General features: G+C 46.8%; 1 pseudogene across 1 annotated transcript; it reads left to right on the forward strand.

Moving 5' to 3' along the window:
* Positions 1 to 327: 327 nt before the first annotated feature.
* On the forward strand, positions 328 to 5315 carry LOC307194409 (serine/arginine-rich splicing factor 3-like; annotated as a pseudogene). The gene is made up of 2 exons: positions 328 to 406; positions 3420 to 5315. The product of its transcript is annotated as a serine/arginine-rich splicing factor 3-like (transcript).
* The last annotated feature ends 8826 nt before the right edge of the window (positions 5316 to 14141 follow it).

The following is a 14141-nucleotide window of genomic DNA, read 5'->3' on the forward strand; positions in this document are numbered from 1 at the left end:
GGCCACCTCTCCGGTCTGCAGTGGGGTTCTCCTGGGAGCCCCCAGTCACCACAGGACCAGCGTGGCCTGTCTGTAGCCCAAGAAGGTGGGGACACAAGACTGTCCCCCATGCCCCCCGCATCACCCGCGAGGCCGAGCGAGCACCAGTGGTGTCTGCGGGGAAGATGAAGGGCTCACGCACAGCCCCCATCTACAGAAGCACAGACTGCAGCCACATGCGCTATGGAACAAACACAAGTGTCCATGCAGGACCCGATGTCTGAATGTCAGGGCCATGCCCGGGCCACAGTGAGAAGGTGCATCCCCCATGCAAGCCACAGAGAGGGGATGGGGGGGGCCATCTGCGATTCTGAGCTCATCGGGCATCACCCCAGAGGGAGAGGGAGAGGGAGAGGGGTAGACAGAAGTACAGAGGGAGAGAAAGAGAGAGGGAGGGAGAGACGTCTCTCCCTTCCCTGGGGGTTCTCTAGTGCAGCCAAGGCTGAAAACCACTGCATTTTGGGAGATGGGTCCTCGTGGAAGAGTTAAATAGTAGCTCATGGCATTATCGACACATACTAAAAAGGCCCCAAATCTTGGGGAGTCAGGGAGGGGAGTGTCGGCTGCCTCGTAAACGAGGAGAGATTGGGCATCAGAGGAGGTGCCTGTGCAGCCTGCGCCCAGGGCCCCGCAGACTTCATCTCCCAGCGGTGGTCCTGGGCTGGGACTTCTCTCCCAGCAGGGAGGTCAGGCTGTCCAAGCATCAACGTTGACTTCAGGGCTGATCTAAAAGGCGCCTGGTGTTTGTTGAAGCAGAAAAAAGAGAAAGCAGTAGGGAGAGGATGGGAGTGGGAGGGGGAGGGAGCCCCCCTCCTCAGCACTTCTACCGCTCTCCCTCTCTCTCTCCCTTTCTCCCTCTCTCCCTCTACCTCGCTGCCTCTCCCTCTCCCTCTCCCTCCATCGCTCCCCCTGCCTCTCTCCCTCCTTCTCTCCCTGTCTCTCTTTCCCTGTCCCTCTCTCTCTCTCCCCCTTTCCCTCTCCCTCTCCCCCTCTCCCCCTCTCCCTTCCTCTCTCTCTGTCCCTGTTTCCCTGTTCCGCACGCTCTGGCTCTACCTCTTTCCCTCTCCCTCTCCCTCCACCTCCTTCCCTCTCTGGAGAGGGAAGGAGGTGGAGGGAGAGGGAGAGAGAGATGGAGAGGGAGGGGGAGAGGGAGAGAGAGATGGAGAGGGAGGGGGGAGAGGGAGAGAGAAGGGGGAGAGGGAGAGAGTGATAGAGGGAGGGAGCGAAAGATGTCTCTCCCTCCCTCCCTCTCTCCCTCCCTCTCTCCCTCTCCCTCCCTCCTTCTCCTCCCTCTCCCTCTCGCTCCAACTCTCCTTCTCCCTCCGTCTCTCCATCTCCCTCACTCCCTCCCAGAGAGGCAGAGATAAGGCAGAGGGAGAGAGGGAGAGGGAGAGATGGGGAGAGAGGGAGAGGGAGAGATGGAGGGAGAGGGAGAGGGAGGGAGAGGGAGGGAGAGGGAGAGAGGGAGGGAGAAAGAGGTCTCTTCCTCCCTCCCTCTCCCTCTCTCCTCCTTCTCTCCCTCTCTCCCTCTCCCTCTCTCTCTCCCTGTCCCTGTTTCCCTGTTCCGGTCTCCCTCTCCCTCTGTCCCTCTCCCTTGTCTCTGCCTCTCCCTCCATCTCTCCCTCTCTGAGAGGGAGTGAGGGCGAGGGAGAGATGGAGGGAGAGGGAGTGACAGAGGGAGGAAGAGGGAGAGAGGAAGGGAAAGGGCGAGGGAAGGAGAAGGGGAGACGGAGGGAGGGTGAGAGGGAGAGTCGGAGGAGAGAGGGAGAGGAGGGAGGGAAGAAGAGACCATTTTCCCTCTCCCACTCTCCCTCTCTCTCTCTCTCCCTCCCTCTGTACCTCTCTCTCTTCCTCTCTCCCTCTCCCTCCATCTCTCCCTCTCCCTCTCTCCCTCTCCCTTATCTCTGCCTCTCCCTCCATCTCTCCCTATGTGGGAAGGAGTGAGGGAGATGGAGACATGGAGGGAGAGGGAGAGTTGGTGGAAGAGGGAGAGGGAGGAGAAGGAGAGAGGGAGGGAGAGAGGGAGAGACGTCTTCGCTCCCTCCCTCTATCCCTCTCTCCCTTTCCCCTCTCTCCCTTCCTCTCCCCCCTCCCTCTCCTGCTCTCCCTCTCCCTCTTTCCCTCTCCCTCTCCCTCCACCTCCTTCCGTCTCTGGAGAGGGAAGGAGGTGGAGGGAGAGGGAGAGGGAAAGAGGGAGAGGGAGAGCAGAACAGGGAAACAGGGACAGGGAGAGAGGGAGGGAGAGGGAGAGAAGGAGGACAGAGGGAGAGGGAGGGAGGAAGAGACCTCTTTCCCTCTCCCTCTCCCCCCCCTCTCCCTCTCCTCTCCATATCTCTCTCCCTCTCTTCCTCTCCCTCCCTCTCCCTCCATCTCTCCCTCTCCCTCTCTCCCTCTCCCTTGTCTCTGCCTCTCCATCTCTCCCTCTCTGGGAGGGAGTGAGGGAGATGGAGAGACGGAGGGAGCAGGAGAGTTGGAGGGAGAGGGAGAGGGAGGAGAAGGAGGGAGGGAGAGGGAGAGGGAGGGAGAGAGGGAGAGAGGGAGAGAGGGAGGGAGGGAGAGAAGGAGGGAGGGAGGGAGGGAGAGACGTCTTTCGCTCCCTCCCTCTATCCCTCTCTCCCTCTCCCCCCTCCCCCCTCTCTCTCCCTCTCCCCCGCCTCCTGCTCTCTCTCCCTGTCCCTCCACCTCCTTCCCTCTTCAGAGAGGGAAGGAGGTGGAGGGACAGGGAGAGGGAAAGAGGTAGAGGGAGGGCGTGCGGAACAGGGAAACAGGGACAGGGAGAGAGGAAGGGAGAGAGGGACAGGGAAGAGGGACGGGGGAGGCGGGAAGAGGGAGGGGGGAGGCAGGAGAGAGACGGGGGAGAGGGAGGAGGTAGAGGGAGGGGGTGGGGAGAGGGAGAGGGATGTGGGAGAGCGAGGGGGAGACGGAGGTGGAGAGGGAGTTGGGAGAGGGACGGGGAGAGGGACGGGGAGGGGGGAGAGGGAGGGGGCGAGGGACGAGAGGAAGCAGGGAGAAAAGAGAGAAAGAACACACCATCTACATTTCTGTCAAATGACACCGGGGATCCTTACACAACCAGGAGAAAATAACACAGCGAGGCTCTTTCTCAGCTGGAACTGGAACTGCAGATGGGGCCAAACACCACCAGGGTGGCCACACATGTCCAGCTGCCGCCCCAGCCCCCTGAGTCTGGTCACCAGGGCTCTGAGTGTTTGCTCCAGGGACCTGGGGTTCACCCTGTCACCCTGGAGGTCGGGCCTAGACAGCAGGGCCCCGGGCTGGACACACAGGGGGAAAAGCATCCCCACAGGACAGCTTGTGCGAGTCGATTCAGCTGCGAGATTCTAGAGGCCCGGGATCACCCTGTGGCCCATGAAACCCAGGAGCCAGGAGGGTCTTGCATCGGGATTCCTGTCCGTTGGACTGTAACGTTTATGTAAGGAATCTTGGAAACAGTGGTAACAAGACTGAATTCGAACGAGCTTTAGGATATTATGGACCACTCCGAAGTGTGTGGGTTGCTAAAAACCCTCCCGGCTTCGCTCTTGTTGAAAATGAAGATCCCCGAGATGCAGCGGATGCTGTCTGAGAACTAGACGGGAGAACACTCTGTGGCTGCCAAGTAGAGTGAACCTGTCGAATGGGGAAAGGAGAAGTCGAAATCATGGCCGCCTCCTTCTTGGGGTCGTCGCCCTCGAGATGATTATCGGAGGAGGAATCCTCCCCCTCACCACACATCTCCAAGACGGAGAAGCTTCTCTCGCAGCCGGAGCAGGTCCCTTTAGTAGATATAGGAGAAGAGAGAGATCACTGTCCCAGGAGAGAAATCGCAAGCCGTCCCGATCTTTCTCTAGGTCTCCTAGCCGATCCAGGTCAAATGAAAGGAAATAGCAGACCACTTTGCAAGAGGAGTGGTGCACAGGAAATAACTTCATTTGACAGGAGTATGTACAGAAAATTCAAGTTTCGTTTGAGACTTCCGAAGCTTGATGCACTTTTTAAATGTTTTAGCTGTTCACATTTGTTTGTCTCTTGGGACAGTGACACATAAAGGTGTCATTCTCTATGGTTTGAAATGGGTCATATGAGGCATGTAATATGAAGAATTGTTTCTTTACAATGTTCTCTTAAGCAAAATTGAATTTGCTTTGAATTTTTGGTCTTGCCTAGACTGATAATAAAACTCTAACTCCTGCCCACCTAAAGTGTGATGTTTATTATTATGGAAACAACACTGGCAAACATTGAAAAGACTTTCTGTAGCTGGGATATGGTATGCAGCTGTAGTTAAGCAAACAGTCTTTAAAAGGTGCTGTGAACACAAGCCAGCAGGTAGAAATGAAAGCCGCACACTTACCCTAGATTAGAGGGTTAAGAATTCCACTAGTCTTCACACTGGACAAGAGGTTGTCCAGTGAGTTTAGAATCTAAGAAGTTTCAAGGAAGTTAGTTTCCCTTTGAGTTAGGTCATAAGTCCCCTCTGTGATTGCTGTACATGAATACATAGCTCTTTGTAGTGTTTTTTGGAAGTTGAGATTATCAAGATACTGATGTCTTGCCAGATGAAGAGTATATTGTAGAGCTGAACTTTGAGTTACTGTGCAATTTTTTTTTCATGCTGTCATTTGTAATATGTTTTGTGAGACTCCTTGAGATTAAAGTTTTGGTTCCAAAAGGAAGAAAAAAAAAAGGATCCACCTGCCGATGCAGGGGACACGGGTCCGAGCCTTGGTCCAGGAAGATCCCATGTGCCGCAGATCAACTAAGCCCGTGGGCCACAACTATTGAGCCTGCGCTCTAGATCCTGGGAGCCACAACTACTGAGCCCCCATGCCACAACTACAGAAGCCCGCACAGCTAGAGCCCATGCTCCGAAACAAAAGAAGCCACTGTAATGAGAAGCACGTGCCCGCAACAAAGAGGAGCCCCTGCTCGCCGCAACTAGAGAAAGCCCGTGTGCAGCAATGAAGACCCAACGCAGCAAAAAAAAAAAAAAAAAAAAAAAAAAAAAGACGATACTGGTCAGGTGATCAAGGGTAAAATTGTTTGTCACAAGTCCCGTTGATGGTGTGTATCCTTGATGTGTGTATCCTTGATGGTGTGTATCCTTGATGATGTGACCTGAGGAGAATGACATTTTTATCTGTGTCTGGATCTTCCGCCCCAAACCCCATAACTCCAGCCCAACCATAAGAAAAACATCAGAAAACCAACAGACAAACAAATTGAGGGACAAAATACCTGACCAGTCCTCCTCAAAACTTTCAAGGTATCAAAACCCAGGGATGTCTGAGAAATGTCACAGCCCAGAGGAGACTGGGACAGAAAAAGGATGTTAGGGGAAAGCTAGGGAAATTCTAGTAAAGTGTGGACTTTAGTTAATAATAACCTATCCATCTCGGTTCCTTAGTTGGATAAGCATGTCGTACTAACGTGTTGGAAATAGGGTTACTGGGTCGGGGGTCCACAGCACTCTGTACACTCTGTACAGATCTTTGCAACTTCTTTGTAACTCTAAGCTATTCTAAAATTAAGCAACTACTAAACAGAGATAAGAATGTTATTTCCCTGATTTGAACATGCCTGAGTTTGTTTTCATGGTCACATTTGTGCTATCTGGATGTGTCTTGGAATCAGTAGCAAAGGAGAGTTGCCAGCCCCTGGGAAGATGCGGCTGGTTTGCAGGTGGCTTGCTCTGGAGCTGAAGACCACGGTGGGAAGTCTGCAGCCTCGGGCTGCACTTAGAACCATGGGAGGGGATGGGCCAGCTCAGTTAGGGATGGAACCTATAAATAAAACTCTTTTTCTTTTCCATTATGGCTTATCACAGGATATTGAATATAGTTCCCTGTGCTAGACAGTAGGACCTTGTAGCTTATCCATCCTATATTTAATAGTTTGTGTCTGCTAACCCCAAACTCCCAATCCAACCCTTCCTCCCTCTTTCTCCCCCTTGGCAACCACAAGTCTGTTCTCTATGTCTGTGAGTCTGTTTTTGTTTCGTAGACAAGTTCATTTGTGTCGTATTTTAGATTTCACATATAAGAGAGATCATATATGTGTCTTTCTCTTCTGACTTACTTCACTTAGTATGATAATCTCTAGGTCCATCCACGACGTTGCTGCAAATAGCATTATTTCATTCTTTTTATGGCTGAAGATATTCCATTGTATATACGTACCACATCTTCTTCATCCATTCATCCATCAGTGGACATTTAGGTAGCTTCCACATCTTGCTTATTATAAATAGTGATGCAATGAACATTGGGGTGCATGTATCTTTTCTTTCTTTCTTTCTTCTTTCTTTCTTTCTTTTTCTTTCCTTCTCTCTTTATTTTTTTGTCACACAGCATGTGGGATCTTAGTTCCCTGGCCAGAGATGGAACCCATGCTCCCTGCACCAGAAGCACAGAGTCTTAACCACTAGACCACCAGGGAAATCCCAGGGGTGTATGTATATTTTTGAATTAGAGTTTTCTCCAGATCTATGCCCAGGAGTGGAATTGCGGGACCCTATGGCAGCTGTATCTGTTCTCTGCACGTCTCACATCAACCACCTGCACTCCAATCCTTGCTCTCAACGTCATCTTCGGGGAACACAACCTGCGACAGGGAACTTGACAAGAAGAAATGGCTCAGGGAAAAGCTACCTGCACAGGGAGGAGATAGAGGCCATCGACCCTGGGGTGCGGCGGGGAGAGTGGGCACAGAGATTTGTCATTTCATCCCTGATACTCAGCCCTCCTGGCTGCCCCACTCTAGGTCACCTCGGGAAACAGAGGTGACCCGGTTAGAGTCCCAGCCTGTGCAGGAATCTAGGGGCACCAGCGGGTCTGAATAATATTAGTGCAGGGTCTCCCCCATGGCACTGGGGTTATTCGGGGCGGGTCATTCTCTGCTGGGGGCCCCTGCTGGGCACTGTGTGGGGTTCAGCAGCATCCCTGTCCCCACCCATTTGATTCCAGGGGCCCCTGCCCCCCAGTTGTGACAACCACAGATTTTCCCCAGACATCACCGAAGAACTGGGTGAGGCGGAAGCAGGATGGCCCTGGGTGAGGACAGCTGTGTTGAAGCAACCAGCCTGGCTTAGGGCAAGGTCTGCCCCAGTCCCGTCAGAGCCTGCATTTAGAACTGCCCCTTCCCTCTCCCACCTCCCATGCCCTGCAGTGGTCTCCGAGACATCATCCTCATGTAACAAATCACACCTTCTCAGTTTACTGTCCCCAGCACCTAGAAGAGTGTCTGTTATGTAGTAGATGCTTCATAAATACTTGCTGAATAAAGGAGTTGAATAAAGGGATGAGTGGATGAATGAATGAAGGTTACCATGGAAGGAGGGGGGAGATTCCCTTTCTGGCTCTCGGGGGTTGGGATCTCAAGTGAAAGATCCATCCTAAATAGGCTGACCAGCCTTCTGGGGTTCCCCGGAAATGAGGGTTTCCCCACAGTTCCAGCGCTCAAACCTGAGCGGTCCTGGGCAAACTGGGGGTGGGTGTTGGTCACCCTGTGTAAACACAGTAACAATTCCAACTGCAATAGCAATGGCCAAGGACCTCTACGGTCTTATTGACCAGGCCCAGTTCTTTACCTGGCGGGGAAGGGTGGGCCGGGATTGGAATTTCGGTGATCCAGGGTGGGTGGGTGAGGGCACACCCCGGGCGTGTGTAGGGGAGTCCAGGAAGGTTCTGGAGGAAGTGACAGTGACACAGGAGGGAGGGAGAGAGGAGCCTAAGGAAGAACATCCCACACGACAACGTGTGCCAATGGCCCTGGGCCCAAGGTCACACCTGACCAGGGCTTGCTTTTTTTTTTTCTAATTTACTTTTTCCCACATGGATATGCAATTGTCCTAATGCCATTTATTGAAAACTCCTTAATTTCCCCACTTTCTGTCATATCAAGTTCTCATCTATCTGTTTCTGGACCTTTATTCTCTACCATAGAGCTATACGTCCCATCCTTGCACCACTAGGGCTGTTTCATCACTATAACTTTATTTTTTATTCATTTATTTCTTTGGCCGTGCCGGGCGGCATGTGGGATCTTATTTCCCTGACCAGGGATCGAACCCGCACCCCTTGCAGTGGAAGCTCAGAGTCTTAATCGCTGGACCTCCAGGGAAGTCCCCAGGGCTTGCTTTGACATCCATCGAATGGTGGCGGGTGGGCACGGGGAGCAGCTGTCTGTGAGCCATCCTGTGTAGAAATGCAGGGTGGAGGGCAGGACAGCTGGAGCGGGAGGGGAAGAGGCGGGGGAGGGAGGGAAGGATGGCGGGCGGGCGAGAGACAGAGAGTTTCCGGAGACACTAGCTCTGGCCTTGTCCTAGGGCATGAAAGCTGAAAATAGCTCCTAGTGCCGGGAGCCTTGGAGCTGGAGCCTGGGATCCAGGGTGACTTGCTCTCCTCCCTGGTGTGTGTGTGGGAGGGGGGGTGGGCTCTGGACTTCTCAGGCTGGGAATGGGGTGCACGGAGCAGGGACGGAGCAGGGACCCTTCTCTCTGGGACCTCGCGGGCCATCCTTAGCTCACAAAGCTGAGCCACTCCTGGCCTTATGAGTGGGGGGCTTATCCTCCCTGTCCCCTGGATCACACCCCCTCACACACAACTTCCCCTTGTGTGCTCCCAGCAACCAAGAGAATCTGTTTTTAAAAGATTTGGGGGAGGGGGGGTAAACATACAAACAAGAGCAGAATGGATACTTTTTCAGAATGGGAATGGCTCTGTGTAACCCCATCCCCAGGGTAACCAGAGTCCTGACCTCTAACACCCTTGACGAGTCAGTCTTGGTCTGGGCTTGCAGACCCACGGAAGCTTCCTCATCCCCTCCTTCAGACCCCGTCTCTCCCTCAGCGTCTTTGTGAGAGGCACCCGGGGAAGTGGGACTGCTAGGTTGTACTGCTGCTAGAACTCCACCTGGGCTCCACCAGGTTCCAGCCCCCCGCCCTGTGCACCTCTCTGACCCTGAGGCACCTCAACTGGTAGGAGCGGCATCACCTTCCCTCCTGGGACTTGCGACACTTAAGGGAGACACAGAAAGGACAAGCGTTTGGCTCCCTGGCTGGCAAAGAGCAGGTGCTCAATTGTCATAAGTGTCCGTATCAGTGAGGGTTCTCCAGACAAACAGAATCCATAGGGTGTGTGTGTATATACACACACACGTACATATGTACACGCATACAAAAATATACAGCTGTGTATATATGCAGTACGCATACAGACATATACACATATAGTATATGCAATACGCAAATACATATATATATACATAAAATGCATAGTTTGTATATATACAGTATGTCTACACACATATACACATAATATATACAATAGACACATACATATACACTATACATACACACATATGAAATGCATAGTTTGTATATATATACAGTATGTACACATACGTATAAGATATGCAATATACACACCTAGGTACGTCTATATCATACATATATACACACATACAAAGATATTTAGGTGTGTATATATACAGTATACATACATACACATAATATATGCAATACATACACGTACATACATATAGACACACATATACACCTACATATAAAAGCATGTAGAATAAAAATATATATGTACTGCCATCTATAAATTCGTCATATATATACATACACATATCATATGTAGGATACATACACATACATATATACAATGTATACACACACATACACACCTATATGTAAATATGTGCATGTACATACACATATAAATACATAGGCAAGTGTGTATCATTTCCTCTAAGATCAGGAACAAGACAAGGATGTCCACTCTTGCCACTTTTATGCAACATAGTTTTGGAAGTCCTAGCCACAGCAATCAGAAAAGAAAAAGCAAATAAATGGACCCAAATTATAACAGAAGAAGTAAAACTATCACTGTTTGCAGATGACATGATACTATACATAGAAAATTGTAAAGATGCTACCAGAAAACTACTAGAGCTTATCAATGACTCAGTAAAGTTGCAGGATACCCAGAAGTCTGTTGCATTTCTACATACTAACAATGAAAGATTGAAAAGAGAAATTAAAGAAACAATCCCATTTACCATCACCTCAAAAAGAATAAAATACCTAGGAATAAACCTACCTAAGAAGACAAAAGACCTGTAGTCCAAAAACTATAAGACACTGATGAAAGAAATCAAAGGTAACACAAACGGATGGAAAGATATTCCATGTTCTTGGATTGGAAGAATATTATCAAAATGACTATATTACCCAAGGCAATCTGCAGATTCAATATAATCCCTATCAAATTACCAATGGCACTTTTCACAGAGCTAGAACAAAAAAGTCTTAAAATCTGTATGGAGACACAAAAGGTCCTGAATAACCCAAGCAATCTTGAGAAAGACAAACAGAGTTGGAGCAATCAGGCTCCCTGATTTCTAACTATACTACAAAGCCACAGTCATGAAAACAGTATGGTAGTGGCACAAAAACAGAAATATAGATCAATGGAACAGGATAGAAAGTCCAGAGATAAACCCACACACCTATGGTCACCTAATCTATGACAAAGAGGCAAGACTATACAATGGAGAAAAGACAGTCTCTTCAATAAATGGTGCTGGGAAAACTGGACAGCTTCATGTAAATAAAAAAAAAACTCAACATGGATAAAAGACCTAAATGTAGGACCAGATACTATATAACTCTTAGGGGAAAACATAGGCAGAATGCTTTGTGACATAAATTTCAGTAATATTTTTCCTTATCTCCTAGAGTAATGGAAATAAAAACAAAAATTAAAAAATGGGGCCTAATTAGGCTCAAAAGCTTTTGCACATCAATGGAAACCATAAACAAAATGAACAGACAACCCATAGAATGGGAGAAAATATTTGCAAACAATGTGACCAACAAGGGATTAATCTCCAGAATTTACAAGCAGCTCGTGTGGCTCAATATCAAAAAGTAAACAACCCAATCAAAAAATGGGCATAAGACCTAAATTGACATTTCTGCAAAGAAGACATGCAGATGGACAAGAGTCACATGAAATTTGCTCAACATTGCTAAGTATTAGAAAAAGGCAAAGCAAACTACAGTGAGATATCACCTCACACCAGTCAGAAAGGCCATCATCAAAAAATCTGCAAACAATAAATGCTAGAGAGGGTGTGGAGAAAAGGGAACACTCTTGCACTGCTGGTGGGAATGTGAATTGGTTCAGCCACTATGGAGAACAGTATGGAGGTTCCTTAAAAAACTACAAATAGAACTACCATATGACCCAGCAATCCCACTACTGGGCATATACCCTGAGAAAACCATAATTCAAAAAGAGTCATGTACCAAAATGTTCATTGCAGCTCTATTTACAATAGCCCAGAGATGGAAACAACCTAAGTGCCCATCATCAGATGAATGGATAAAGAAGATGTGGCACATATATACAATGGAATATTACTCAGCCATAAAAAGAAACGAAATTGAGCTATTTGTAATGAGGTGGATAGACCTAGAGTCTGTCATACAGAGTGAAGTAAGTCAGAAAGAAAAAGACAAATACCGTATGCTAACACATAAATATGGAATTTAAGAAAAAAAAAGTCATGAAGAACCTAGGGGTAAAGCAGGAATAAAGACGCAGACCTCCTAGAGAACGGACTTGAGGTTATGGGGAGGGGGAAGGGTGAGCTGTGACAGGGCGAGAGAGAGTCATGGGCATATACACACTAACAAACGTAGTAAGGTAGATAGCTAGTGGGAAGCAGCCGCATGGCACAGGGATATTGGCTCGGTGCTTTGTGACAGCCTGGAGGGGTGGGATAGGGAGGGTGGGAGGGAGGGAGACGCAAGAGAGAAGACATATGGGAACATATGTTTATGTATGACTGATTCACTTTGTTATAAAGCAGAAACTAACACACCATTGTAAAGCAATTATACCCCAATAAAGATGTTAAAAAAATAAATAAATAAATAAATGCTGGAGAGGGTGTGAAGAAAAGGGAACCTTCTACACTGTTGGTGGGAATGTAAATTGGTACAGCCACTATGGAGAACAGTATGGAGGTTCCTTAAGAAACTAAAAATGGAGCTACCATATGATCCAGCAATCCCACTCCTGGGCATATGTCTGGAGAAAAACATGGTTCGAAATTATACATGCACCCAATGTTCATGGCAGCACTGTCCACAATATCCAAGACATGGAAGCAACCTAAATGTCCACCAAAAGAGGAATGGATATAGATGAAGTGGTACATATATACAATGGTATATTACCCAGCCATAAAAAAAGAATGAAATAATGCCATTTGCAGCAATATAGATGGACCTGTAGATTATCATACTAAATGAAGTAAGTCAGACAAAGTCAAATATAATATGATATCACTTATATGTGGAATCTTAAAATAATGATACAAATGAACTTATTTACAAAACAAACAGACTGACAGACTTAGAGCATGAACTTTTGGTTACTGGGGAGGGAGGGGTGGGGGGAGGGATAGATAGGGAGTTTGAGATTGACACGTACACACTGCTGTATTTAAAATACATAACTAACAAGGACCTACTGTATAGCACAGGGAACTCTGCTCAATATTCCGTAATAACCTAAATGGGAAAGGAATTTGAATAAGTACTTATACATGTATATGTATAACTGAGTCACTTTGCTGTACACCTGAAACTAACACCACATTGTTAATCAATGATACTCCAATATAAATAAAAATTTAAAAAATAAAGATAATGAGATTCCTTTAAAAAAATAAAACATACACATCTTGACATTAAAATACCGAAAAAAACCCCATGTTCCAGAAGGATATCAACAATATATTATTCATATAAAGTTTATAAATTAATAGAAGCCTATTATGTATTTTAATTAACATTATTTATATATGAGTTCATTAAGTTACTCTTTATTAATATTTATATACATTTATATATATTTATAGTAATAACAATATATAAATGGTCTGGGTGAATTCCCAAGAAGATGAAAAACATGGAAATTTATAGAAATGAGGGGAGTTGTAGAGGAGTAGTTATCTAAAATCTGAGAGTGAAAGGAACTGTAATTGCTAACTCTAATTTTTCTTCCTTTTCTTTTTACAGGCATATAAATGCCAATCATTTTTAAAATCTCATAGTTGGTATGTGCCTGAAAGTTACCAGCCATACCTTTTATTTATTTGAATATTATTTTATAAGATTGGAATTAACATTAAAATGGAAACAAAAAAATGTGTAGACATAGATTTTTATAGAGCGAGTTCCATGGAGGCCAATGCAAGGAGGGGAGACATTTTGAGAAAGAATTACTTTGAACTTGACTTGCAGGTTGATAACTGTTGGGGAAGGGAGTTTAATGCAACATAAACTAAGAAATGTTATTTTATTTCCTTCTAGCCTTTGAAATGTTTCAACTGAATTTAGTAGTCTAAAACTTGGCACTGAAGAGCTAGTAAATAAAGATATTCATTAAATTCAGCAAATAAGTGGAACCCCTTTTCCACTTGATGACAAGGTAGATAATCTTCATGCTTCCTGAATTCTCCCTTAGGATTGATATTACTGGAGGTGTGTGTATGTTGGTGTTATGGCCCCACTGGGTCATTACTTTTCTAGTTTCATTACTTCATTTGTTAGATCTTCTCTCAAAGGGTCAGTTTACTGGTTGAGTTTTGTCTCAATGCAATGCCAGCTTTAGTATGTCAGAGCTGTTACAATCCCTGAGATTGGTTTTAACCCCAGCTCTGACTTTGTCTGTCTCTGTGCCATTTTTTTCTATCTGCAAAATGGGGACAACTACTGTAGAAGGTTAATGCATGCAAAGGTGTTAATACAAGTAATATCCTTATAAGAGTGAGTGGCATGCTCAATAAAAGTAAAAAGAAAACAATAATATTCGTGGGGATTCTCTCAGTCATTCTGTATTTCTGTCTGCAGCTTCTTTTTCTAATGACTGGAGCAAAGCCAGGTTTTCAATACAATATCCTCTTTAACTTTATCATATTACTATTATAAATAGAGAGCTTATCCTTTTTGGTTCAAATCCTTCAGTGTTTCTTGGAAATATTTATGACAATGATAAAACTCACAACATTTCACTGGGCAA

This window comes from Stenella coeruleoalba, assembly GCF_951394435.1.
Source record: "Stenella coeruleoalba genome assembly, chromosome: 11".
NCBI lineage: Eukaryota > Metazoa > Chordata > Mammalia > Artiodactyla > Delphinidae > Stenella > Stenella coeruleoalba.